General features: G+C 47.6%; 1 protein-coding gene and 1 non-coding gene across 3 annotated transcripts in view; one reads left to right on the top strand and one right to left on the bottom strand.

Annotated features, from left to right (window-relative positions):
- Window positions 1–23676, bottom strand: part of LRRC4B (leucine rich repeat containing 4B) — a 148423-nt gene extending 124747 nt beyond the window's left edge. The window contains exon 1 of one of the 2 annotated variants that reach the window (XM_028702126.2): window positions 23257–23676. The gene's annotated coding sequence lies outside the window, so the exon portion shown is untranslated. Of the gene's footprint in view, window positions 1–19863; window positions 20086–23256 lie in introns of those variants that run through there. The other variant, XM_028702128.2, reaches the window with a different exon arrangement.
- Window positions 1588–1664, top strand: TRNAE-CUC (transfer RNA glutamic acid (anticodon CUC)). The gene has a single exon. It is a non-coding gene; the product is annotated as a tRNA-Glu (tRNA).
- Window positions 23677–25085: the final 1409 nt, after the last annotated feature.

Below are 25085 nucleotides of genomic sequence, written 5' to 3'. Positions count from 1 at the left end.
TGTTGAAGTGGACTCTTGCCCACAAAAGCTTATGCCATAATTACTGACTTCACTTGCTAAGGTGACACAAGACACTTTGTTGATTTTGCTGCAATAGACTAACATGGCAACCCATTTGGAAAATGACGATCTTCAGATATGTCCTCCCCCTGTTCTTTGCAAAAAAAAACCCAGCGAACGAAGAGTTTCATGCTGCTTGACTCATGGGGCAGTTCGCTGTCTTAGTTCATTAGTTCCCAATCTGTAAAATGAAATCTTACCTCCCAGAATTGCTGGGAGGACGAACGTGATGAGGGCATAGCGAATTTGGGAGAAGTTACGATGCTACATCTGATGTGATGATTTCGCTAGGCAGTAGCAAATAAAATCACAACCAATCACTATTTGGCTAAACGGCTTTGTCACTAAAGGCCACTGAGAGCAAGGACAAGAGAGGGCAATTAAACCAACCAACCAAACAAACAAAACATTTAGTTGTTGCAAGGAGTGCCAAACATTTGCTGGATGAGGGAGACATTTTTCGGCGCGATCAAAACGATTACGAAAAAAATGGTGAATATTTTCTGCTGAGTGTCCAGCTTGAAACCAATGAGCAAGCGGTAAAACTATACCAACTATTGTCCAAGATGGGACAAATATACAGATTTCCTTAAAAGGCATTATGACTAAAATAAGACCAAATGCATAATAATAATAATAATAATAATAATAATAATAATAATAATAATAAATTACAGAAGGCATGTTAAAAACATAAAACTACACATACGAAAATGCAACCACATTTCTTACATTTTTGACAGGGGCAGGTATACAAGTCTTTTCCATTCCACTGTGCACTAAAAAGAAGAATTCATCATTGCTTTTCAGCTACTGAATATGGAGTGTGGGAGATCCTACATCTTTGGCTGCAACTAGGGACACTGAGCCAACATGATTCACCTGTTTTCAGGAACATTTTTGACAGTGCGGAAGACACCTCACTGTTTCAGTGATTTTTCAGCCTGCCTAGGAAAAATATATAAATTACTCACTTATTCACTTAAATCGCCATCGCTTGCCCTGCTCTCAGTGATGTCTTCCCAGGGCCAGATTCTGTTTGGTTGCCATTTTGTTTAGGAATATCAGGTGGGATCAGACAAAGTGCCATTACTTCATCCTACTAACTACGTGATTCCTGGTGGGATAGGAAGACCCATATGACGAACCCAGAGAAAAGCAGTCACCAGGGGAAGCAATGGGTCTGAGCATTGTGAAAGAAAACGGATGAATATCCACCAACCTGCACCTACTAACCCTCTGAAATCACCAGCTTTGACCCCAAAATAAATAAATAAAAATGTATTATATTGAGACATGGAAACTGTGGTGGTCCAATGTAGGACCAAGGAAAGAATCTTTTACTTAATCTCCCAATTCACCCCATCACATTCAGCGTGGGCTCCCTTCTCTCCTTTGCTCCCCGTATTCAGTTCCTCTCCAAGGCATGTTGATTTCCCACTGATATCCCTTCTTCTCTGCCCCTTTGGAGAAAATCATTACCAGTCGCTGTGAGTCACCAAGTGGGAAGAGTGCTACTGCACTCCTGTCCTGGGAGATAGCTCAGTCGGTAGAGCATGAGACTCTCAATCTCAGGGTTGTGCGTTCAAGCCCCACGTTGGGCAAAAGATTCCTGAATTGCAGAGGGTTGGACTAGATGACCCTTGCGGTCCCTTCCAACTCTATAATTCTATGTCCTGGTTTGTGGGCTTCCCAAGGCATCTGGCTGATCACTGTGTGAACAAGATGGGCCTTTGGCTGGACCTGGAAGCGCTTTTTCTCACGTTCTTAATCCTGGTATATGTCCCAGCCTGTCACTTGCCTTGACTACTGCAACCCCGACTTCCCTGGTCACAAATCAGCCGTCACTTCTCCTCTTGACTTGGCTGTGAAAGCCATTTATCTTCCCACTGCTTTGATCACGCAATGTCCCCTCCTTCAAATCCTACACTGACTTCCTGTCCCTTCCTGAGTCCAGCGCCCAAACTCTGAATCAGGGGCAGCAACCTAAGGCCTATGGGCCACAAGAGGCCCACAGGGGTCGTTTAAGTGGCCCAGGAGCCGCCCCCGAACCGAATCCCCCCGCGCTGCGCTAAACCAGCACAGAGCAGTGCAGGGACTCACTGCGCGGGAGCCAATGTGGTGTAGTGGTTAAGAGCAGTGGACTCGTAATCTGGTGAACCAGGTTCGTGTCTCCGCTCCTCCACATGCAGCTGCTGGGTGACCTTGGGCTAGTCACACTTCTCTGGCGTCTCTCAGCCCCACTCACCTCACAGAGTGTTTGTTGTGGGGGAGTAAGGGAAAGGAGAATGTTAGCCGCTTTGAGACTCCTTCGGGTAGTGATAAAGCGGGATATCAAATCCAAACACCACTTCTTCACTTCCGTGACGCCGGCAATCGTATCTGAACAGACGCAGATGCCAGAAATTGCATCTGCACAGGTTGAGGCGCCGGAAATCGTGGGGGAGGCGAGCTGGCCCATGGAGGGATCTCCGCTGGAGTGAATTGGCCCAGGCAAGGTAAACCTTGCCAACCCCTGCAATCCTCACCTCTTCTTAGCGAATCTCCACACCTGTATCCTTCCCTGCTGCCTCTGTGACATTCTCTCCTGCAGCTCCATCACCCGTGGCAACCTAAAGGTCTCTTGATCTCCACACAAAGAGCCTAAACTTCCTCCTTTTTCTGTCCTTTGCATAGAGCGGTCATTTATGCATCTCCCAAAGAGTGGTAATGCATCATCAGAAAAAGAAACTGGGGTTGGGGTGTTAAAAGAAGACACAGATTTGCATAAAATTTGCAAGTGCTAATTTATATGTAGAGATAACAGATTTAGAAATAATGACTATAATTTAGGCAGAAATTCAGCACGCCTCACCCTAGTGGGGATGAAGACTGAGAAGATGAGTTGTGTGGGCCCATTCAGCCTGCTGTCCAGGTCTAACCATCGATGGGCAGCTCCAGGGTCCCAGAACTTCCTTCGTGTGGTTCTTCCTGCTTAAACCAAACTGGGCAGCCCTTCAAACACAGGGCTGCTTCAAGCAAAAGCCTGTCCTCTAACAGCCCTTCAAAGAGAGGACTGTCCTCCCCGAAGCGGTTGGGTCACTCTATTAGTAGGGCTGGGCAATGATATCTGGTTTTGAACATTGTGATATATCACCAGCTAAACATCACAATATACTAATATATCACGATTATACAATATATCTGAAGGAGCGTCTCCACCCCCGTTGTTCAGCCCAGATGCTAATGTCCAGCTCCGAGGGCCTTCTGGCGGGTCCCTCCCTATGAGAAGTGAGATTACAGGGAACCAGGCAGAGGGCCTTCTCGGTGGTGGCGCCCACCCTCTGGAACACCTTCCCCTCAGATGTCCTAAGATCTAATTTATATATTTTAGCTGCTGCTATATCTGTACTAAGGGACGCGGGTGGTGCTATGGGTAAAACCTCAGCGCCTAGGGCTTGCCGATCGCATGGTCAGCGGTTCAAATCCCCGCGGCGGGGTGAGCTCCCGTCTTTCGGTCCCAGCTCCTGCCCACCTAGCAGTTCGAAAGCACCCTTAAGTGCAAGTAGATAAATAGGTACCGCTTTATAGCGGGAAGGTAAACGGCGTTCCCGTGTGCTGCGCTGGTGCCGGCTTGCCAGAACAGCTTCGTCACACTGGCCACGTGACCCGGAAGTGTCTCCGGACAGCGCTGGCCCCCGGCCTCTTAAGTGAGATGGGCGCACAACCCTAGAGTCAGACACGACTGGCCCGTATGGGCAGGGGTACCTTTACCTTTACCTTTATATCTGTACTGTGCCTGTTATATCGAATTGCTAACTCAAATGTATCCCTATCATGTTTTATGACTTCCCTGATTTTGTATGTGAGCTGGAACTGGTCTGTGACCAAAATAATAAATTCCCATCAGATGTCAAGGAAATAAATAACTACCTGGCTTTTAGAAGACATCTGAAGGCAGTTTAGGGAAGTTTTTAATGTTTGATGTTTTATCGTGTTTTTAATATTCTGTTGGAAGCTGCCCAGAGTGGCTGAGGAAACCCAGACAGATGAGCGGGGTATAAATAATATATTATTATTATTAAAGGATGGTGCTATGCAGAGGCACTGGCTGGGTTCACGGTTTTCCCCGCATTGTGATTTTTTTGCATAGTGTGAGAGCACACACATGATTTGCAATATACAGTGGTACCTCGGGTTACATACACTTCAGGTTACATACGACTCTGCTAACTCAGAAATATTACCTCAGGTTAAGAACTTTGCTTCAGGATGAGAACAGAAATTGTGCGGTGGCGGCACAGCAGCAGCGGGAGGCCCCATTAGCTAAAGTGGTACCTCAGGTTAAGAACAGTTTCAGGTTAAGAACGGACCTCTGGAACGAATTAAGTACTTAACCCGAGGTACCACTGTATTGCCAAGTCAAAAATTATGAAACCGATATCATGAGATGGACTTCAAACTGGTTTGGGACAATATATCAATACATTGCCCAGCTCTACCTACGAGGCCTGGAACTGCCAGCGAGAACACCTGTACAATGTCGCTTTTCTCGTTTCTCAAAACACACCTTTTCTAGGAAACTTTCAGCACGGCCCCAGCCTGGTGCCCCTCCAGGACTACAACTGATGGGAGTTGTAGTCCAGAACATCAGCATGGGGGAAGGCTGCTTTAGCACAGCTCCTTAGTCCCCATATCCCACTATAATTAAGCCTAAGTATGTGCAACTGAAATAAACGCACATCCCCGCTCTCTCTCCTTCCTCTGTTGTCTCCCTGGTGTGTTGAATTTCAGACTGCAGGCTCCTTAAAGCCTCACTGATGGAGCTAGAGAAATAAATATTGGAAAAAACCAAGCCGTGAAGTTATCACAGTTTGCAAATCATGAGTACCTTTTTGGACATCTCCCACCATGATTACACAATCTATTTGCTGCGTATGTTCATTGAGTAGTTGGGGAAAGCCTGCCCTAGCTTTACACAGTTTGCTAATTTGAGGTAGTCTGCCAGAGAAATAGACTTTTGGTAGAAATCCCTTGCCATCCAGGCTGTTGCAAGCTTTGATTTGTATTTCCCCAGTCTTTGTCTATAGCTAGTCTTTTTAATTGTTCGCCGAGCAATTTGAACTTCAGTTATGGATCTGATGATTGCTCTGCTTGGTTAGGGGTTCTTACACCCCTGCAGAGATGTAGATTGCATTTGGGAGCTTTTGGGATAATAGCTACTAATCGAGCTAACTTATATTACCGTGACTAATGCAACTTTTTCAAAGAAATAAAATAGGAGTTATACTTGTCAAGCCGCCCACTTCAAGACAGGGCCTTCATGTGCTATATGCATAGAATCCTAGGGCAGTAAGTTCCAAAGGACAAACTTTGCAAACAGAAAAATAAATAAATCCCACAAGTATTTCTAAACCGGCTGCTGTCCTGTTATCTTCAGAACTGGGCACATTCTAGATGACCTTGCACATCAACCAACACACGGTTCTAGAACCTGCATTGATGCCTTATGAGGAACGGCTAAGGGAGCTGGGCATGTTTAGCCTGGAGAAGAGGAGGTTAAGGGGTGATATGATAGCCATGTTCAAATATATAAAAGGATGTCATATAGAGGAGGGAGAAAGGTTGTTTTCTGCTGCTCCAGAGAAGCGGACACGGAGCAATGGATCCAAACTACAAGAAAGAAGATTCCACCTAAACATTAGGAAGAACTTCCTGACAGTAAGAGCTGTTCGACAGTGGAATTTGCTGCCAAGGAGTGTGGTGGAGTCTCCTTCTTTGGAGGTCTTTAAGCAGAGGCTTGACAACCATATGTCAGGAGTGCTCTGATGGTGTTTCCTGCTTGGCAGGGGGTTGGACTCGATGGCCCTTGTGGTCTCTTCCAACTCTATGATTCTATGATTCTATGACTCTGGCTTGCTGCAAATGGCAATTTCCCTTTCAAACAGGAAGGTTTCTAGACCTCATGGTCACAAAGCAAAAAGGCTGGGACAAGTGCAAGATATATCTGTTGGAGGCTGCAGTCTTGTTGGAGCCTCCACCCACTTCCTCGTCATTCCTCACCTTCCCTGCCAAAGATTTCAGATCCTGCCAAAAACTATCAATCAAAATGCATCATGAGGCTTCCATCATACAAACACACTTCGCTGTGCGTGGTGTTTAGGATAAAGAATCTGATGTTCCTTGGCATCAAATCCCAGCCGAGACTTCCCCAACATTTCCTCTCCTCTCATTACCTTTACCCGGTCTTTATAACTGCCTTTGCCACAGAAACCATCAGAGAGACAGAGAGACTCAGATTTTTCTTCCTGTTCTATTTGCCCTTGCCTGTGTTGTTTTTTGCAGAGCTCTCTCTCGCTATCACCAGGAGAGCGTACGTTTTCAACACCCGCTCCACTCACTCAAATCCATTCCCCATCGTTCCCTGGTCTCCTTCACAGGCGCTACACACCCTGAACCTCTTCCCACAACCGCCTGCTGTTTCACTTTTTTAGAGACTTCCTGCCCCCACCCCAGTTTTGTCTCTTCTGCATTAGCCAGAAGGGGTGGCAAGGGGGGACGGCACAGCCTTTTGACCATCGGGTACGAATCAGATTATCCCTTCCGCCACTTTGGAGCGGTGGGCAGAGCGGCATCGCAACTGCCTCTCTTTCTCGCCAAATTGCCGCTTGTAATTAACACTCTGAAAACCTTAACCTGGCAGTGCAACAGTATCAGCATCTATGGAAATTACTCCCTGATAGAATCTGGTGTTCAGCTAACAATCAAACATACAGCACACACCCAAGGGACTCCTACTCCATCCCCCCAACGCCTCTTGTTCTTGTTTTAAAATCATGGAAGCTGTGAGTTTTTAGAAAGGCAGTCCACATAGGCCATAGGTGGCCCCAACCTCATTTTATGCAGCTCCTGGCACTAAGTTGTCCCCTTCTTCCATCCCATCAGAGTTCCTCCCTGTTCAATTCCTCCTTATTTTTCATTTTTGTTTACAGAAGCTGCTTTCATATGGCCTGGTGGGATTGTGTGTGTGTGTGGTTGTACAGTACATTCATCTTGATATGTTCTGCACAAAATTTCTGGGGAGATGAGATGACAGTAACTGCTTGCTGGGCATTCATTTTGATTTGTTTGTGGAGTGGGGAGGGATATGATAGTTTATATGTATTATTTTGCAATAAGTTAGCTAAATCATAGTTACTATGGACCAAATTTTCTCAACGCATTCAGCTATAGTACAATATATGCTCTCTCGGCCCCCCTGTCAAAAAAAAATGTAGCTGGTATAATCTTAGCTGCAGTTATAACGTTCAACACTATTTCTTGATCATTTTCCAGAATAACATCTTTTAGAAAGCCAAGCAGAAATATTTTCGGTTCCAAGGGTATATCATGTCCTAACATATCAGATATATTAGCCTGAAAAGGTTTCCACAACCCTTCTTTAGACAGCAATGTGCATTAATTCGGTGTCTTCAAAAACTGATAGGCCATCCCTGTTGCATTTGGGCCACTCTTGCTTATTCTGCTGAATAGGGTAACATCCAGACCATACACAAAATAATAAATAATAATAATAAATAATAATAATAATAATCGCTCATCGATGCTTTAGCTGAGATTCCTGCATTGCATGGGGTTGGACTAGATGCCTTAGAGGCCTTCCAATGCTACGCTTCTATGAATCAGGGTGTCACGGTCCGGTTCTCAGGCAATCGAAGTCCTGGCCGGGGATGTCGGGACCGGGGGCAAGATGGCTGGGTGGGAGTAGGAACGGGAGTCCAGGAGTCAGGAAGCCAAGGGTCAGAGGGTCAGGAAGCACGGAGTCACGGGTCCGAGGATCAAGAAGCAAGGGGTCAAGGAGCCAAATGCAGCAAGGCAAGAAATGTGTTGCTGTGGCAAAGAGCCATAGGGAAATGCTGACCTTATATCCCTTCCCAGCTCTTGCCACCAGGTGCCGTGAGTTACCAACCAGCCTCACCTGTGCGGCCACACCTTGCCTCTTCACAACAAACTTAGGAAGGCCCCAGTCCTGTAAAGTCCTACTGGTCACAGATTACAGCCCTGGGCTTATGCCCCAGTATCCTTTCCTGACCGCACTGTGATAAGAATTTTAAGGTATTAGATATATAATAAATGTACCAACCAAGCACGCACATAGATCAGCACAGGAAGACCAACCTGAAACCATTTTTGATTCCCAAACTGACAAAATGTTTTTTCTGCAAGGTCAAAGGAAAATGGAAAAGCCTCCCCATTGTCTTTTCCTTCACAAATCCTGTCTTAAGGGTATGTCTGTGTTTGAATAGGGTGAGCCTGTGATCTGGACTCAGGAACTAAGTATTTATCATTACAAAACACTGGCCAGGCTCCCCAGGCAATCCAATCAAGTGACCATTGAACAGGTAACCTGTCAGGCGAGATAAACAAGTCACTCAGATTTCTACTGTAGACCGCCCTTTCTGTGAAGTTGGTATGATGTATCTGGGGAGGTGGTCTTGAGCTACACCCCTTCTGTGATGTACGTGTTAAGTTGTGGGTGAACATATCCGACGACACAGTGATTCTTCAAACAGCTCTTGTTTATTCACAGGCCAGAACAGAACTGAACTGAAGGGTTCAGCCAGCCTGCTTATATAGAGCTCCACTACAATGCAACAGTAACCATTTTCTGTAACTATCCAATCACTGAACGTCACTTTCAATCCCTTATCTGCATATGTGGACCTGAGTGAAAACTATCTACAGTATCCCCCTGCTGGCCCAGGGTGAGAACTTCAGTACATAACAGTATGTATGGTGTTTCTGGGCAATTTTAAAAGTCTATATAACGGTTTGCACACCATTGTGCTGGGTTCTTCCTCCCTCCTGCGTGTGGTGAGCGAGGACCCTGTTGCAACAGATCAATAAAGATCAGGCTTACGAGCTGCTTTGCTTCTCAGTATTCTCTGGTTGGACTCTGTTATTTTCTCCTACCAATAGGGAACCTATGTAAGGACTCTATATGGGCTCTTGGATACCCCATAAGGGGAAAAGGGCAGATTTTTGTTTACAACAGCACCATTGCCAGGTATCAGCACCATCACTCGCACCCTGAGAGTTTTCTCCTGCCCCAGAAGGGTGTGAGAGACCTCGTTTCATTCCACACTGGGAGACAGGGGCTCGCCAATCCGTATCACACAACCCGTCCACGTGCACCCAGGAAAGGAGAGCTTTCTTGCCAGGGCCCTAATCGTGTCAGCCTCACGGTGGTACGCCTCTCTGGATTTCTTCACTGGCAGCACAAATTGTAAGAGCGTGGATCGGAGTAAATTGGTTCCCCTCTCTTGTGACACTTGAACTCCAGGTCACAAACTGAAGTTTGAGTGGTGGAAGATTCAGGACTGGCAAAAAAGAAGCTCTTTTGTCACACATGCTGAATAACTGATTTATGGAATCGTGCCTCAAGATGATGGCTAGCTTAGATGGCTTTAAAAAGAAAGAAAGGATCAGACGGATCCACAGAAACAGGTTATTGGAATCACAGGCTTGGAAGGTACCTTAAAGGTCCCAACCTTTCTAACGGTGTCGCAATGCCCTTTCTTGCAGTCTTAGCCCATCCACTTGGTTCCTGCCCTCTCAAGCAGCAGATGGAGATTTGTTCCATCTTCTGTGCAACAGAGCTAAGAGGAGCCTTCATGTCCAGATGCACTCTACCTTTGAACGCAGAGGTGAGTGGGTTGGGGCAAGGCCACGGCTGCCATGCCCCGCCTGCTTTGCTTCCCAGGGGTATATTATTGGCCACTGCAGGACAGATCCAGCACAAGCAGCGACCACAGCAAAGCAACAATAAAACTGGGGCCGGCAAACTTTAGAAAAGTGGAGGCACGCAAAATTGCAATTGGCATTTCTGAACAGAAATTCAGATCAACTCTTCACCATAGAGCGAGGGAAAGGGCCCAGAACTCAGTAATCTGGGCCCGTGTTTCGCATGCAAAAGATGTCAGGATCAAACCCTGGCATCTCCAGGGTCTTTTTTCTAGGATCCAGTAGCAAGTGAGGGGGAAGGTCTCAACCTAGAGAGCCACCGCCTGCCGGACTTGAAAGACAAACAGTTTGACACGGTGTAAGGTGTTGGTGGGACGCGGGTGGTGCTGTGGGTTAAACCACAGAGCCTAGGACTTGCTGATCAGAACGTCGGTGGTTCGAATCCCCGCGATGGGGTGAGCTCCCGTTGCTCGGTCCCTGCTCCTGCCCACCTAGCAGTTCGAAAAGCATGTCAAAGTGCAAGTAGATAAATAGGTACCACTCCAACGGGAAGGTAAACGGCGTTTCTGTGCGCTGCTCTGGTTCGCCAGAAGCGGCCTAGTCATGCTGGCCACATGACCCGGAAGCTGTACGCCGGCTCCCTTGGCCAAAAAGTGAGATGAGCGCCGCAACCCCAGAGTCGGCCACAACTGGACCTAATGGTCAGGGGTCTCCTTACCCTTAAGGTGTTGGTAGACTACAACTCCTATCATCCTTAACTATTGGCCACACTGGCTGGGGCTGATGGGTGTTAGAGTTCAAGGATATATGAAGGAAAACAAAGGATTTCCCTAATGCAGCAAATAGTTGCTGGAGGGTGCTTTTCATCAGAAACATGGCACAGAGAAGGAAAAGTCCTGCCCCCCTCCCCATGATCCCAAGCCAGATCATAGAATTGTAGGGTTTGAAGGGACAGGGAAGGTCATCTAATCCAACCCTCTGCAATGCAGGAAACTTTCGCCCAAAGTGCGACTCGAATCCATGACCCTGATCTTAAGAGTCTCATGCTCTACCCACCAACCACCAGCAATGCTGGATTCAGGTAGGTGCCCAGGGCACAGAGTGGAGGGGGTGTAAAATAATAAAAAATAAATGAGGGATTATAGTGAAAATAATAAATATTGTGGGGGGGCAAATTTTGTCCATGCTCAGGACAACATATTACTAGCATCTGTCTTAAAAACTGTTATTCTTTTCATGCCTTATTTTAACCTTGTGCACTTAAAATTTTATACTGGGTATAAAAACCTATTTTTTATTTTTTGTTATATATACACAAACACACCAAAGCTTGCCCCTGCCATCACCCTCCTATTTTGCAAAAGTTTAAAGGAAGAGCAGGTGCCTTCAGTTGTCTCTATTATCTAGTTTGGTCCTCAAATGGTGGCTGTGTTTGGTTTTCTTTCTAGCCTGGGCTTTTATTTTGAAATAGCGTTTCAAAATACAATGAGAAGGAAGAACTCACATGCCAACACAACCTCGCTAATTAAGGAGGGGGAAGGAAGCTCACTGATAACACTCCTTATTATATCATGAATAAATCTGCAAGGGCAATTAGAGTCAAACAGCCTAAGGCTGAAAATCCTAACCCAGTTTACAAGAGGGGAGGGGAACCACGCTGAATTCAATAGGATTTACACCTGAGTAGGCATGGTTAGGACTGCGCTATACAAATACACTGCAGAGATGTTAACTCTGAAACTTAAGATCCAAACTTTTCTTTTAAGAGCCAAGTTATACTGATGAAGGTCCACAGCATTTACACAAGTCCTGTGGTGCCAATCCCTGCTCTCTGTTCTACCCTTCTCTGCCCCGCTAATCTAGGCCTACGACTCTCCTCTCTGCCATTTGGATGCCATAAACCAGACTTGTAAACAGTAAACTGAGGCGAGGAGAGAGGCTAAGAATCAACTTGAGAGTGACTACTACCAGGTACAGGAACTGTGGTAAATGGAAACAAGCTTACTCTTTTTCTCCATTTCAGCCTAGAATGACTATGACTGCACACCCACCCCAATCATTTAAAGAACCTTGGGAGCTGTAGTTTGTTAAAGGTGCTGGGAGTTATAGTTCTTTGGGTCAAAAAATGTGCTTTACAGCCAAAGGCCATGGTCGCATTGTCTTTATATACAGTGGTACCTCTAGATACGAACAGGATCCATTCCGGAGCCCCGTTCGCATCTAGAGGTAAACGTAACTAGCGACGGCACATCTGCGCATGCACGCGTCGCTTTCCACCGCTTCTGCGCATGCGTGTGATGTCATTTTGAGCATCTGCGCATGCGCAAGCAGCAAAACCCGTAAGTAACGCGCTCCGTTACTTCCGGGTTGCCGAGGAGCACAACTCGAACGCGCTCAACTCGAAGCATATTTAACCCGAGGTATGACTGTATATATAAAACTTGGGTAGACAGGCGAACTAATATCAGTGTACTGGAAGAAGCAAAGATCACCAGTGTTGAAGTAATGATTCTTCAACATCAACTTCATTGGACTGGTCATGTTGTGCGGATGCCTGATGATCGTCTTCCAAAACAACTACTCTATTAGGAACTTAAAAATGGAAAGCGTAATGCTGGTGGGCAACAAAAGAGGTTTAAAGACTCTCTCAAGGCAAATCTTTAAAAATGTAGTATAAACACTGACAACTGGGAAACACTGGCCTCGTGCGAGCGCTCCAGTTGGAGAACAGCCTTTACCAAAGGTGTCATGGGCTTTGAAGACACTCGAACTCAGGACGCAAGGGAGAAACGCGCTAAGAGGAAGGCACGCTTGGCAAATCCACGCCGTGATCAACTCCCACCCAGAAACCAAAGTCCCCACTGTGGAAGGACATGTGGATCCAGAATTGGCCTCCACAGTCACTTACGGACTCACTGTTAAAACCATGTTTATGGAAGACAATCTTACTCGGCTACGAGTGATCGCCAAAGAAGAAGAGATATATATATAATTTTTATTAAATTTTCTGTTTTACAATTTAAACTACTCATTTTTACAACCTTAAGATATCAGTGACTTCCCTTCTTCTCTTTCTATGGTTCATTTTACATATCATAAATCCCCGCTTATTTTACAGAAACTAAACCATTCAGTATTCCATTATTACATCCAACATTACTTATTTACACTGTTGAATTTATTTCCCATATATTCAATAAACCTTTTCCAATCTTCTCTAAATGCATGTTCTTCTTGTTCTCTTATTCTATATGTTAAGTCTGCAAGCTGTGTAGTTTATTCCATCAGTTTAAGCTGCCATTCATCTTTGATTGGGACCTCGCTCGTTTTCCATTTTTAGGCTAACAAAACACGGGCCGCAGTAGTGGCATACATAAATAACCTTTTTTGACACCTGGTCGCATTGTCAATTCCTTTGGAGTAAAGGCCACCAAACTCATTTGGACTCATTATTCTGAGTAAATATGCACGGGGTCAGGTTTCATCATAGGTGGGCTCATTAAGAAAATATTGGCTAGGGGAGACTTTGCCTCCTAAGATCTCGACTTTCGTTTTTCGCAATCTAACGTCCATTCACATTTCTCATCACACATACGCACACATTTTCTTACTCATCCTTTTCCGTAGCTGTAGCTAAGGGGTAGATCAACTGCTCTGCACGCAGAAGGACTCAAGTTCATTCTCCCAACATCAGAATGTCCCCTGTCTAACCCCGGAAAGCCACTGATGCTCAGAGCAGATGATGCTCAGCTAAATGGACCAAAGATATTTAAGGCAGCTTCCTCCTGGTCTCTTGCCACACCCAGTTTCCTGCAGCATTTCCTCTTTTGTAGTTCTTTCCTCCCCTTTCCTGCCCCCCCCCCCCATATTTAACCCTCACACACCTACCTCACCCAAATCCTCTGGAGCCCAAAACACGTTTGAGGAGAAATATCCCCATCCTACCTGTACAAATATGAACGGACGCCTTCCGATTCAAACATATATTTGCAACCATCCGAACTACAGAAGCTGCTGGGATTAGATTGCTTTGTTATTTTTAAGCCTGCAAAACACTGACCCTGACCCTCAAACCTGAGTTTCTGAAAATCAATGTTTCCACACACAAACTCCAACATTTCCCCAAAGATTCTGCTGCTGCAAAATTTACTTCTGCCTCTACTGTCTTTTATCATATGCACCAGACTTTAAACAACCTGTAGAACATGAGGCAGGGGCCCCCCACCCTGTTTCTGCCCCCCAAAAAACATCTCTACTCCATTTTCTGCTTCATTCAGGGCTACTTACAAATGGCATTGTCCCACAGTTCCTTTTTTTGTCAAATGATATTTATTAGTTTTCCAAATTTTTAAAGAATCAATACTCCGTTACATCAAATTTAATACAATTTTCCCCAGAAGTTGACTTCCCACTCTTCATCCTAGCATAGCTGTCAACTTTTCCCTTTTCTTGTGAGGAATCCTATTCAGAATTTCCCTTAAAAAGGGGAAAACTTTGACAGCTATGCATCCTAGATGTGTCCCTACTTTCTCCCATTGCTGCTTGATATTACACATTTATCTCTACTTCACGGTTCATTCCTTATATTCAATTTACAATTTTTAAATTTTTTATCCCCCCCCCCTTGCCCCTTATCCACTAGTTACCGATTTATCAATTCCCGCTCATATGTTTGCATAACAATATCATATTCCTTTAGAAAGCAAAAGAGGTTTTGCATACATTGTCCCCCAGTTCCTTCCCGCCCCCATCCCAGATAGCTGTTGCACTTGTTTTACAAAAAAAACCCCGCAGTGGAGGCCAAGACAGAGAGGGATTTGTTTGAGGGCAGTCTATGACATGGCATGAGCTAGGATCTGAATTCAGGTCTCGGCTAAAACTGCCACTCCACAGCTCAGTTCCCCTCTCCAATACATATCCTCCAGTTTCCCTAAAGGTAAAGGGACCCCTGACCATTAGGTCCAGTCGTGACCGACTCAGGGGTTGCGCCGCTCATCTCACTTTATTGGCCAAGGGAGCCGGCGTACAGCTTCCGGGTCATGTGGCCAGCATGACTAAGCCGCTTCTGGCGAACCAGAGCAGCGCACGGAAACGCCGTTTACCTTCCCGCTGGAGCAGTACCTATTTATCTACTTGCACTTTGATGTGCTTTCAAACTGCTAGGTGGGCAGGAGCAGGGACTGAGCAACGGGAGCTCACCCCGTCGCAGGGATTCGAACCGCCGACCTTCTGATCGGCAAGTCCTAGGCTCTGTGGTTTAACCCACAGCGCCACCTGCTCCCTACTGCCATTCAATTTCCTGTCCTTTAATCTATGTCTGGGATGGGTAACCTGTGGCCCTCCAGAATGTTATTGGACAGACACCAGCTCCATTCAGTCCCAGCCAGCATGGCTCAATGGTCAGGGACAATGGGAGCTGTAGTCCATCATCAACATCTAGAAGTCCACAAGCTTCCCCATTCATCTTCTGCCCTGTCCCTTCTCAACAGCTGTGTGCCACCCTTCCTTCTGCCACCCACCTCACTATCTCTAACCAAACTTGGGTTTCCAGCTGTTGTTGGAGTACAACTCCCATCCTCCCTTGCTAGCAGAACCAGTGGTCAGGGGTGATGGGAACTGTAGTCCAAAAACGGCTTGAGACCCAAGTTTGGGAAACCCTACTCTAACCCTTTTCACCACTGGAGTTCTTTCTAAATGCCAATCAAGTTGCCACACCAAGGCAATTGCTCAGGATCCCAGCTACAGCCAACGCATTCCTATGCCACTTGAAAGGGCATTTCGATTTCTTGGGACAAAGTGGAAACTCCTAGATTTATTTTCTGGGGAGAGGGAAGGGCCCCCTGATGTTATCTGAAGGCAACTGTTCAGGATCCGAACAGATCCTAATGATCTAACTACTTTTGGTTTAATATGACCACTTGCAAATCCTGTGACCTCTTGTGGCCACTGAGAAGGAAAGGAGTGTATTCCACTGGCCATGTGGTATCATTTTGTTTAGTATGCTTCTTTCAGGGCACTTGCTCAAGGCTCAGGTGGCCACAGTGGCCCGGAGTGCCTTCCATCAGCTTCGGCTGGTGGCCTAGCTATGCCCCTGTCTGGACAGGGATAGCCTAACTACTGTTGTCTATGCTCTGGTAACTTCAAGGTTAGATTACTGCAATGCGTTATACGTGGGGCTGCCTCTGAAGACGGTTCAGAAACATCAGCTAGTGAAGAATTCAGCGGCCAGGTTGCTCACCGGAACAAGACGGTTTGAGTATATTACACCGATCCTGGTCCGACTGCACTGGCTATTACTTTCTGGGCCCAATTCAAAGTGCTGGTTTTGACCTAGAAAGCCTTAAACAACCCAGGACCGCAATACCTCAAGGACCGCCTCTCCCCATATGAACCTACCCGGACCCTGAGATCATCTTCTAAAACCCTTCTTCGTGTGCCTCCTCCTCAAGAGGAGGCAACACAAGAACGGGGCCTTCTCTGCTGTGGCTCCCCGTCTGTGGAATGCTCTCCCCAGGGAAGTTCACCTGGCGCCTTCATTATACACCTTTAGGTGCCAGGCAAAAACTTTCCTTTTTAATCAGGCCTTTGGTTGACCTGATGGACATCCTATACCCTTTTATAGGTAAAGGTAAAGGTACCCCTGCCCGTACGGGCCAGTCTTGACAGACTCTAGGGTTGTGCGCCCATCTCACTCAAGAGGCCGGGGGCCAGCGCTGTCCGCAGACACTTCCAGGTCACGTGGCCAGCGTGACAAAGCTGCATCTGGCGAGCCAGCGCAGCACACGGAACGCCGTTTACCTTCCTGCTGGTAAGCGGTGCCTATTTATCTACTTGCACCCGGAGGTGCTTTCGAACTGCTAGGTTGGCAGGCGCTAGGACTGAACGACGGGAGCGCACCCTTTTATAATGTGGCTCTTTTCAGCAGGGTGTTATTGGGTTGTTGTTTTTATTCTGATTATATATGTTGTGATCTTTTCTGTGAACCACCCTGAGACCTCTGGTTGTAGGGCAGTAAATAAACTCAAATAATAAAAATAATAGTAATGATGATGTTGATGCATGTATGCACATGTACACACACACACATCCCAAAAAAACCAGTGCTACAAAATGACTAACCCATTAGGAAAATCAAGGGACCCGAGTCAGACCCAAATTCCACGTGGTGATCTTGCCATAAAGTTGATCCACAGCTCCCCATCGCAGGAGGGGACAATAATTTATAATGTATTATAAATTCCTATGGGGTTGTATCCAACGAAGTTCTGCTCAAGGAAGGTAGACCCACTGAACTGAATGACCCCAGTTAGCTACGCCCATTAATTTCAATGGGCCTACTTCTGAGTATGACTAACATTGAATACAACCAGTTACAAATTGCTTAAGTGGCAGTCTTGCTGTGAATAACAATCAGACCTGCGGAAACGTTTCCAATTCCCAGGAGCCAGTTCTGCACGGTCCAAGGAATAAAAAACAGGTCACTTTCGTAGGCAACTGGCGTCCTGATAGCAACCGTTATCATTTCAGTTCAGAACGATTTCCATGATATAATACTTCCTTGCCATGATGGCACAAATGCTACACACATATCTGGGAAGAACATATAAGAACAGCCCTGCCAGACCAGGCCAGGAGTCCTTCTAGTCACAGAATCATAGGGTTGGAAGGTACCCTAAAGGCCATCAAGTCCAACCCCTCACAAACCAGGAATCTCAAAAAAGCAACCTCTGCTCAAAAACCTCCAGGGGAGGAGAGTCCTCAACTTCCCAAGGGAAGACCGCTCCACTGTGAAACAGCTCTTACTGTCGGAAAGTTTTCCCGTACGTTTAGCCGGAACGCCCTTTCTTGTAACTTGAAGCCACGGGTTCGAGTCCTACCCTCCAGAGCAGCACTGGAGATATTTGAAGATGGCTATCAAGACTCCTCTTTTCCAGGCTAAACCTACACAGCTCCTTCAACCGCTCCTCATAAGGCTTGATTTTCAGACCCCTGATCATCACAGCAGCCTGGCATACAGAAATAAAGCAGGGCAGGCTTTTCCAACTGCTTCCAGAAATATAGCCCAACCCAGCCCTCCCTCTTATATTTTCACGTGCTAGGCTGTTGTGAAAGTCACTGTTTGTTTGGCTTTTTAGGACATTGCATATATCCTCCTGCTTTTCCTGCAAGGAGCGCAAGTATGGCGTTCTAACCCCCTTCACTTCATACTTACAGCAACCCTGAGAGGTAAGTTAGGCTGACAGATCACGTGGGTGCTCCCAGACTGTCACTTTTTTCCAGACCCTCCAAGTGTCCCTATTTTCCAGGGATAAAATTGTGATGCTCAGAATTGGACACAGTCCATTGTCCTGTTCTCCCAGTGGGCAACTAGGTGCCTGCGGAAAGCCCCACACAAAGGACCTGCACACACCAGCACTCTTCCTTCCTGCAGCATCCAGCAACTGGAGTCAGAAGCATAATAGCCTCTGGCAGCGGAGGCAGAAAGCCATCGGGGTTAGTAGCGACAGATAGCCTCCCACATTCCCTAAGGGGAGATTTGCCTAGCTAGGGGTCTCAGTAACTGCAGGTGGGTGGCTAGATTCCAAATCCTCACTGTTATGTACTGAAGTTCTCACCCTGGGCCAGCAGGGGGATACTGTAGATAGTTTTCACTCAGGTCCGCATATGCAAATAAGGAATTGAAAGTTACGTTCAGTGATTGGATAATTACAGAAAGTTGTTACTGTTGCTTTGTAGTTGAGCTCTGTATAAGCAGGTTGGCTGAACCCTTCAGTTCAGTTCTGTTCTGGCCTGTGAATAAACAAGAGCTGTCTGAAGAATCACTGTGTCGTCTGATATGTTCACCCACAACTTAACACTCACAGTCTACTACAAGTCATACATCTTGGAGAAGAGGCCCCAGCTTAGTGATAAGAGAGCAAAAACTTGGCATTCTGAAGATCCCAAAATCACTCTCTGCCATTTCCAGTTAAACAGGATCAGTGAGCAGATGATACGAAACAGCCTCTGCCTTAGAGAGTGGCTATCAGTCAATGTGGGCAGTTCTGCCCCGGATGGACATGTGGCCTGACCTACCACAGACCCTCCAAGTGTCCCTATTTTCCAGGGACAGTCCCAGATTTACAGAAGCCATCCCAGTTTCCGATCTGATCCCGGAATGTCCCATTTTTCTTTCGGGCGTCCCTATTTACATAGGAGAAATGTTGGAGGGTTATGCGTCCGTCCCCCCGCCCCTGAGCCAAAGACATAAGTAACTATACAACCTTTAGAAGACATCTGAAGGCAGCCCTGCATGGGGAAGTTTTAAAAAAAATGTTTGATGCTTTATTATGTTTCTATATATGGTGGAAGCCACCCAGAGTGGCTGGGGTAGAAATAATAAAATTATTATCATGGAACGGGACGTCCCTATTTTTTCATTGGAGAAAGGTTGGAGGGGATGCTACCGCAAGGCTTCTTCCTGCATTCCTATACAGCTGCCACTCCTTAACACATCACACTTTCTCCCTGTTTCTGCACTGAATAAATACAACATGGTTCCTTCCACTTCCGTCCTTTTCGCACACACTCACGCAGCGGCAGATTGTTTCCTCCGCACACCTTCTACGAGAAGGAAATTCACATCGCCCTCCCTCTTCCCCTAGTCCCACCACGGAGACTAATGCGAACTGTTTTGTACATTGGAGCAGAATTTGGGGAGGGGGGCGGGCAGCGAAGGCAGCACACTTCTGGGGCAGAAACTAAAGGGGGTTCTCATTGCTTTTCCTTCCATCCCCATTCTCCTCCTTCCAATTGCCATGGTAACTGTTTCTATCAGAGCTTCTTGGCCACCTTTTCTGGCAGCTGTAGCCATGTAGAGTTTATATATGTATATAATTCTTACTCTGAATATATATTATACGCACTCACACACACACCAAAGCTGAGGGATCTAATTAAATTTACAAGTACAGGCCTAAGCTCATGGTATAAATTCGCAGTTAACAAGTCAGCTGTTTGCACTACAGATTAATCCCCAAAGCTTCATGATACCTCCCCAACTGCCTGTCCCCAACATTCTCCTGTCAACAATGAACTTACCGGAAATTAAGGAGCGAAAGCAACATCTGCCCAGGCCTCTTTCCCCACCTGTCTTCAGCAGCAACTGATGTGTGCTCCGCACAAGCGCACCGTGCCGGCATCCCTCTCAAACATGACCTTTGCCAAACGGCTTCCTTGATCTTCCACTGCCGTATTTGCACATGCACAAAGGCACAAACATGGAGCTCCCTGTTGCCGACACTCTTCTGCCGAAGAGGAAGGAGAGTCGCCATGTGCAATCACGACCCTCTTTTCCCCATCCCCGACCCCCCGAAAATCCCAGGGAACAGGAGTATGGAAGACCTGCCAGTCACATCAGACTGTACTGCGTAAGATACACCACCTGCCTAATTAAGTCCTAGCCTGCTTCTCGTGTCTTTATTTCCCGAAATGTCCCTTGTGTTAACCTCTTTCGCAGTCAACTCACACAGAAGCACATACAAAATTTCGCCGCACCCCATGCCTGCAAAACATAGCCATCCCCAAGCAATCAATTATGGGATTCCACTTTGGCGGCTTCATTCTTACTTACACCTGTAGGATCCTCTAATCTGTTATCATAATCTCATTGGTACTGCAGTCACTCAAAACCAATCTCAGAGTCCACACTTCAATTAACCCTCCTCTGCTTCCGGGTTATTTGTTTGCGGGGACAATTGCACATGGAATGGGCCACATCGCCAACATGCTAACTGAGCGCAGAAGAGAAAAGGGAGGCATCAAAGGAGCACTGCGCTGCCAGAAAGACTCTCAGAGGGTGTGACACTTCCTCCAAATGAACCCCTCAAATCCTGGCACCCGCAGCTCCTCACAAACCAGAACAGCTCCTCCATATCCGCTCCTCAGTCCAAGCATCTACAGCAACCTTAAAACCCCTACAGAGGCTCCCCCACCCACAATGTTATGGCATCGGTTTGCAATTCCACTATCTCCAGTCCCCTCAAATTCCCTTGCACCAATATCCCACTCGCAGTCTGTAAGGTAACCATGACAACAAACAGCTTGTTCTGAGCTTTCTAGACACGTAGGCCTAGTTCCCACAAACGTGGAGGTAAACCTGTGTCTTGACTGTACCACTTCAGACTGCAGGTTCAGGCCCATGTGAGTGGATGCTCCTCCATACAAATTAGTAAGTCCCTTCATGTAGAAAACTATAGTGTCAGGGTGAAGGGTTCAGGCGTAGCTTTCTCCATTAATTTTACATATGGAAGAACTTGGGTTTATTATTATTATTTTCAGTATGGAGGAGCATTCAGCTCCTACCTGCACTCTGAAGTAGCACAGGTGACCTTCCTCACCTGCTGTTTGTAAGACAGAGGTTTCACTGTGGAGGGGGTGGGGTTGGCCACCCATACAACAACACCATGTCTGAGCAAGCTTAAATAGTTTAAGGCGAAAGGTGGATTGGTACTGTACAATGTGGGAATGCAACCCAACAAGGCTAGGACTAGCAGGGACCGGATTGTAGATTGTGGGGCATAGGAACACAATCGTAGGGTTTGCTGATGGGGTGGGAGCAGGGGAAGATTTCAAGGGGGCTGAGGCAGGCCCACAGAACCTAGTTATTTTAAAAGGAGAAGGGCCTGCATCATCACGATCTGAGAGGCCTCAGTATTTACCCTTTCGTATTTTTTATCTTCCGCTCCTTCGATGAACAGAAAACACCAGAAATGTCTGGAAAATTAACTTGCTTTAAACATTGCTTTAATCAAAAGATTGCATCGCACAGCTGCCATTAAAGAGACTACGGCACCACAGGTTATTATTTCTTGCCACATGTCTGTTTGACTTGCCTCGTGGCCTGAGTGCTTAACGCCGAACGGCAGGACACGAGGAGCCACAATTTGACGGAGCGTGGTTGAGTGCGAGGGGGGAAGCCTACATTTTATTTTTCCTTGGGTCAGAATCCCACCCCCCTGGACGAGAGAAGCAGAAAGCCCACTTGCACTCCTGGAAGAGGGAAGAGAAAGAAGTACAAATAAAGGAATGGGGATAGCTGGGCTTACAAGCCAATATTCTCCCTTCTATTGGGGTACAGAGGGGTGTTGACAGGGCCCTCCGGGGAGAGGGGTTTGGGACCCTTGAAGTAATTTGCACCCAGATAAGTGCATGAGGCGGGGTGGGAAGGGGTGAGGGGGCACAGAAGCCAGTGGGGACCAAGATGGGAGGTGGGAGGGGAACCAAATAGCTCAGATTGGCATGATGCAAAAGAAGTATTTAAGGGTCATCAGTGGAGAGGAGGAGGAAACTCAGCAGGTGTTAAACCCAACAGTGCAGGGAAACCAGGTAGTGTTATAAGAAGGGGAGCTCAGCCCCCTTGGAACAGGGAAGCAGGTAGGCCTCATTTGGGGTATATGGTGAGGTCATGGGTTCAAGATGCTTAAACCTCATGGCAGGATTAGGGAAGGCCTAGTCTGTCAAGGTGGGAGGGCAGGTCATTAGGAATATGTTGGCACATAATATTCTTGTGGGAATCTGTGGGTCTCGTGGGTAAGTTTAAGGGGGGAACGGAGGACCAGGAATGACTTCAAATAGTCCACTGTGACACATAAGTGAAGAGGGGTTTGGCCCTGAATGGGGGGGGGGGCGGGATGCTTCAAGGAGAGAAAAGAAAGGAGTTGGCTCTATTGACAGTAGGGAGGCAATTCCAGAGAAAGCCAGAGGATAAGGTGAGAGGGAACCTGACTGTGGGGAGGCCTGAGGTAATGGAGGCAAGAGCGGAAAGACGCATTTATTGGAACCAGGCCTGGATGGGGATATATGGGGCTCATCAGCAGAGGAACACACACACACACCCTGCCCATTGTGGAGGTGTGGCATCGGGCCTGAGTAATAAGCACAGCTTGAGGGGAAAGCAAAGTGTGTTGCTATGGGAGCAGGCAATGAAGGGGAGGGGGCTAAACCTGAGAGGGGGGCTCTTTAGAGGACATAGTAAGTGAAAGCTTGCGAGACATATTTTTGGCGACGACAACGTTAGATTAAATGGGGGCTAGCTGGACCTGGGAGAGCTGGGTACAGTGGGAGGAGGCCAATGGGGGGGGGGGGAGATAGCAAAGCAGCATCTTTCTGGCGGCGGGGGGGGGGGGTAAGATGGTGCCGTTTCCATAGCAACTTCCATCCATCATCCCCCTTACCTTTGCTCCTGTCCTATCAGTCCCACCTACCCCCCCCCGCACTGAATCACTGTCCCAATCTCACCCCTTACTCCTCCTAAGAATCATTTGCGCGCCCCTTCCTCCTTCCATATCGTGTATGAACCGCAATGAATCCCTGCCCCAATCTAGCCTTTTCCCATCCTTCGATAGATGAGAGCGCCCTTTCATTCGGGCTGCATATTCCCACCCCACCCCACCACCCAAAAACCCCACCACCCCCCTTTATCCACACACTCACCAAAGTGGGGGTCGTCGTGGAGGCAGCATCCCCTGCGCGCTTTTCTCCGGCAACGTTGGCGCAGCTGCTTGTTCTCTCTCCTCCGCGTGCCCAGTTTGGGGGGGGGGGGGCAAAGGCGCGCGGGGGGAGGCTGCAGGCTCTCCCCCAGTCCCCTTAATGTTTGGGCTCCATACAGATCCCGGATCAGACCCAACGGGAGCCCCGCCAAGGCCTTGGGGAGGGGGCGAAGATGGAGCGGCGGCAAGCGAAGACCCACACGCCAAGCGAGCAAGCACACCCCAACCCCTCGTCCTGGCTCCGACCCGACCCGGCTGCCAAGGAAGAAGCCGACCCAACCAGCCAGCCAGCCAACCAACGGCGTCGGGAGCGCTGCAGCAAAAGCGCTCCTGCGAGGAGCAGGGACGCGAGTGGAATACTAATAGTGGGAAGGAGGGGTGAGGGGGGAGGAAGCGGGGAGGGGGAGGGGAGAGCGAGTGAGACGGGGGGGGGAGAGAGAAAAGGAGAGTAACGCGGGGAGCGACTTAGGGAAGGAGCGAAAGCGATGGAGCGAGCAAAAGAGAGAAAGAGAGAGCGTGCGTAAAAAGGGTGATGGTGGTCAAGGCGCAGCGAGGGAGAGAAGACGGTGGCAGAGAACTGGGGCGCGAGGGGGGCAGGTGGGAGGATTAGGCGTGGTGGGCAGAATATTGATGTGGGGAAGACCCTGGAGCTGGTCCCCGTGTCTTAGAAGCAGGTGGTCTCCCTGCCTGCGCCCCTGATTGGTTTTTACCAAAAATGCAGCGGGGAAAGGAATGGCTACGTTGCTTTGGTTGGGCCACTTATTGGAAAGCGAGCTCCTCGCGACGCCACCCCGCGCCTTCCTTCAGATCGACGTAGCGGTCATTCTTCTGGGGAGGAAGACGGATCGGGCCGCCCTGGAGAGACTTGTGGTTTGGTTTGGTTTGGTTTGGTTTGGTTTGGTTTGGCTTGGCTTGTCTGCTCCAGGCCTTCTTCACAGCTCTCTGGCTCTCGCTCTCTTTCACCCCCGCTGCCCAATTATGGAGATTGCAAGTGTGTGTCGGGTTGGTTGGTTGGTTGGTTGGTTGGTTGGTTGTTTTGGGCCGGGAATCCGCGGGTCAGGAGGATGTCGAGGGAGCGCAGCTCTGGATAGGATCCCAGGACCTGCGGCGAAAGGGGCAGTGAGATGGTGCGGGGTGACCAGATAGGAGGAGAAGAGCAGGTCATCCGCCGCCCCTTTCATCATTGAGCAAACAGAGTCGCATCATCATCATGCCAGTCAAATAATAATAATAATAATAATAATAATAATAATAATAATAATAATAAATGCACTCAAGTGTCATTTGCGTTAAGAGATGAATGAACTAGATTAGGCACTGACCTTACACCACAGACAGGGAACCTGTAGCCTGCCAGATTTTTTTTTATTATTTTTTTTTGATGACAACTCCCATGATCCCTGACCATTGAACACAAGGTCTGGAGGTGATGGGAGTTGGAGTCCAATAAGATCTGGGGAGGTCACAGGTTCCCCATCGGTGGTTCCTAGTTAATCTCACCGCTCTTTGGGCTGTCATTTGGAGTCAGGAAAACAAAAAGCTGACAGGCTTCCTCTTCCTTCCTTAAATCTGAACTCTTACGGTTTCTGTAAGGAAGCTGCAGAGACCCTGTGGCCCTTCAGATGTTGTAGGGCTACATTTCCCATCATCACTGACCACTGGCCATGGAAGTTGGAGTCCAAGAATAGCCGGAGGGCCACGCAAGGTCTCCACCTCTGCCAGAAAGTCATGTCAGAGTCTGCTTTGGAATGAACAAGGTGCCAGTGCAGTGGG

The sequence above is a fragment of the Podarcis muralis genome, chromosome 13 (assembly GCF_964188315.1).
Source record: "Podarcis muralis chromosome 13, rPodMur119.hap1.1, whole genome shotgun sequence".
In the NCBI taxonomy this organism is placed as follows: Eukaryota; Metazoa; Chordata; class Lepidosauria; order Squamata; family Lacertidae; genus Podarcis; species Podarcis muralis.
Note: the sequence above shows the minus strand (reverse complement) of the source record. Positions and strands in the feature narration are given on the sequence as shown.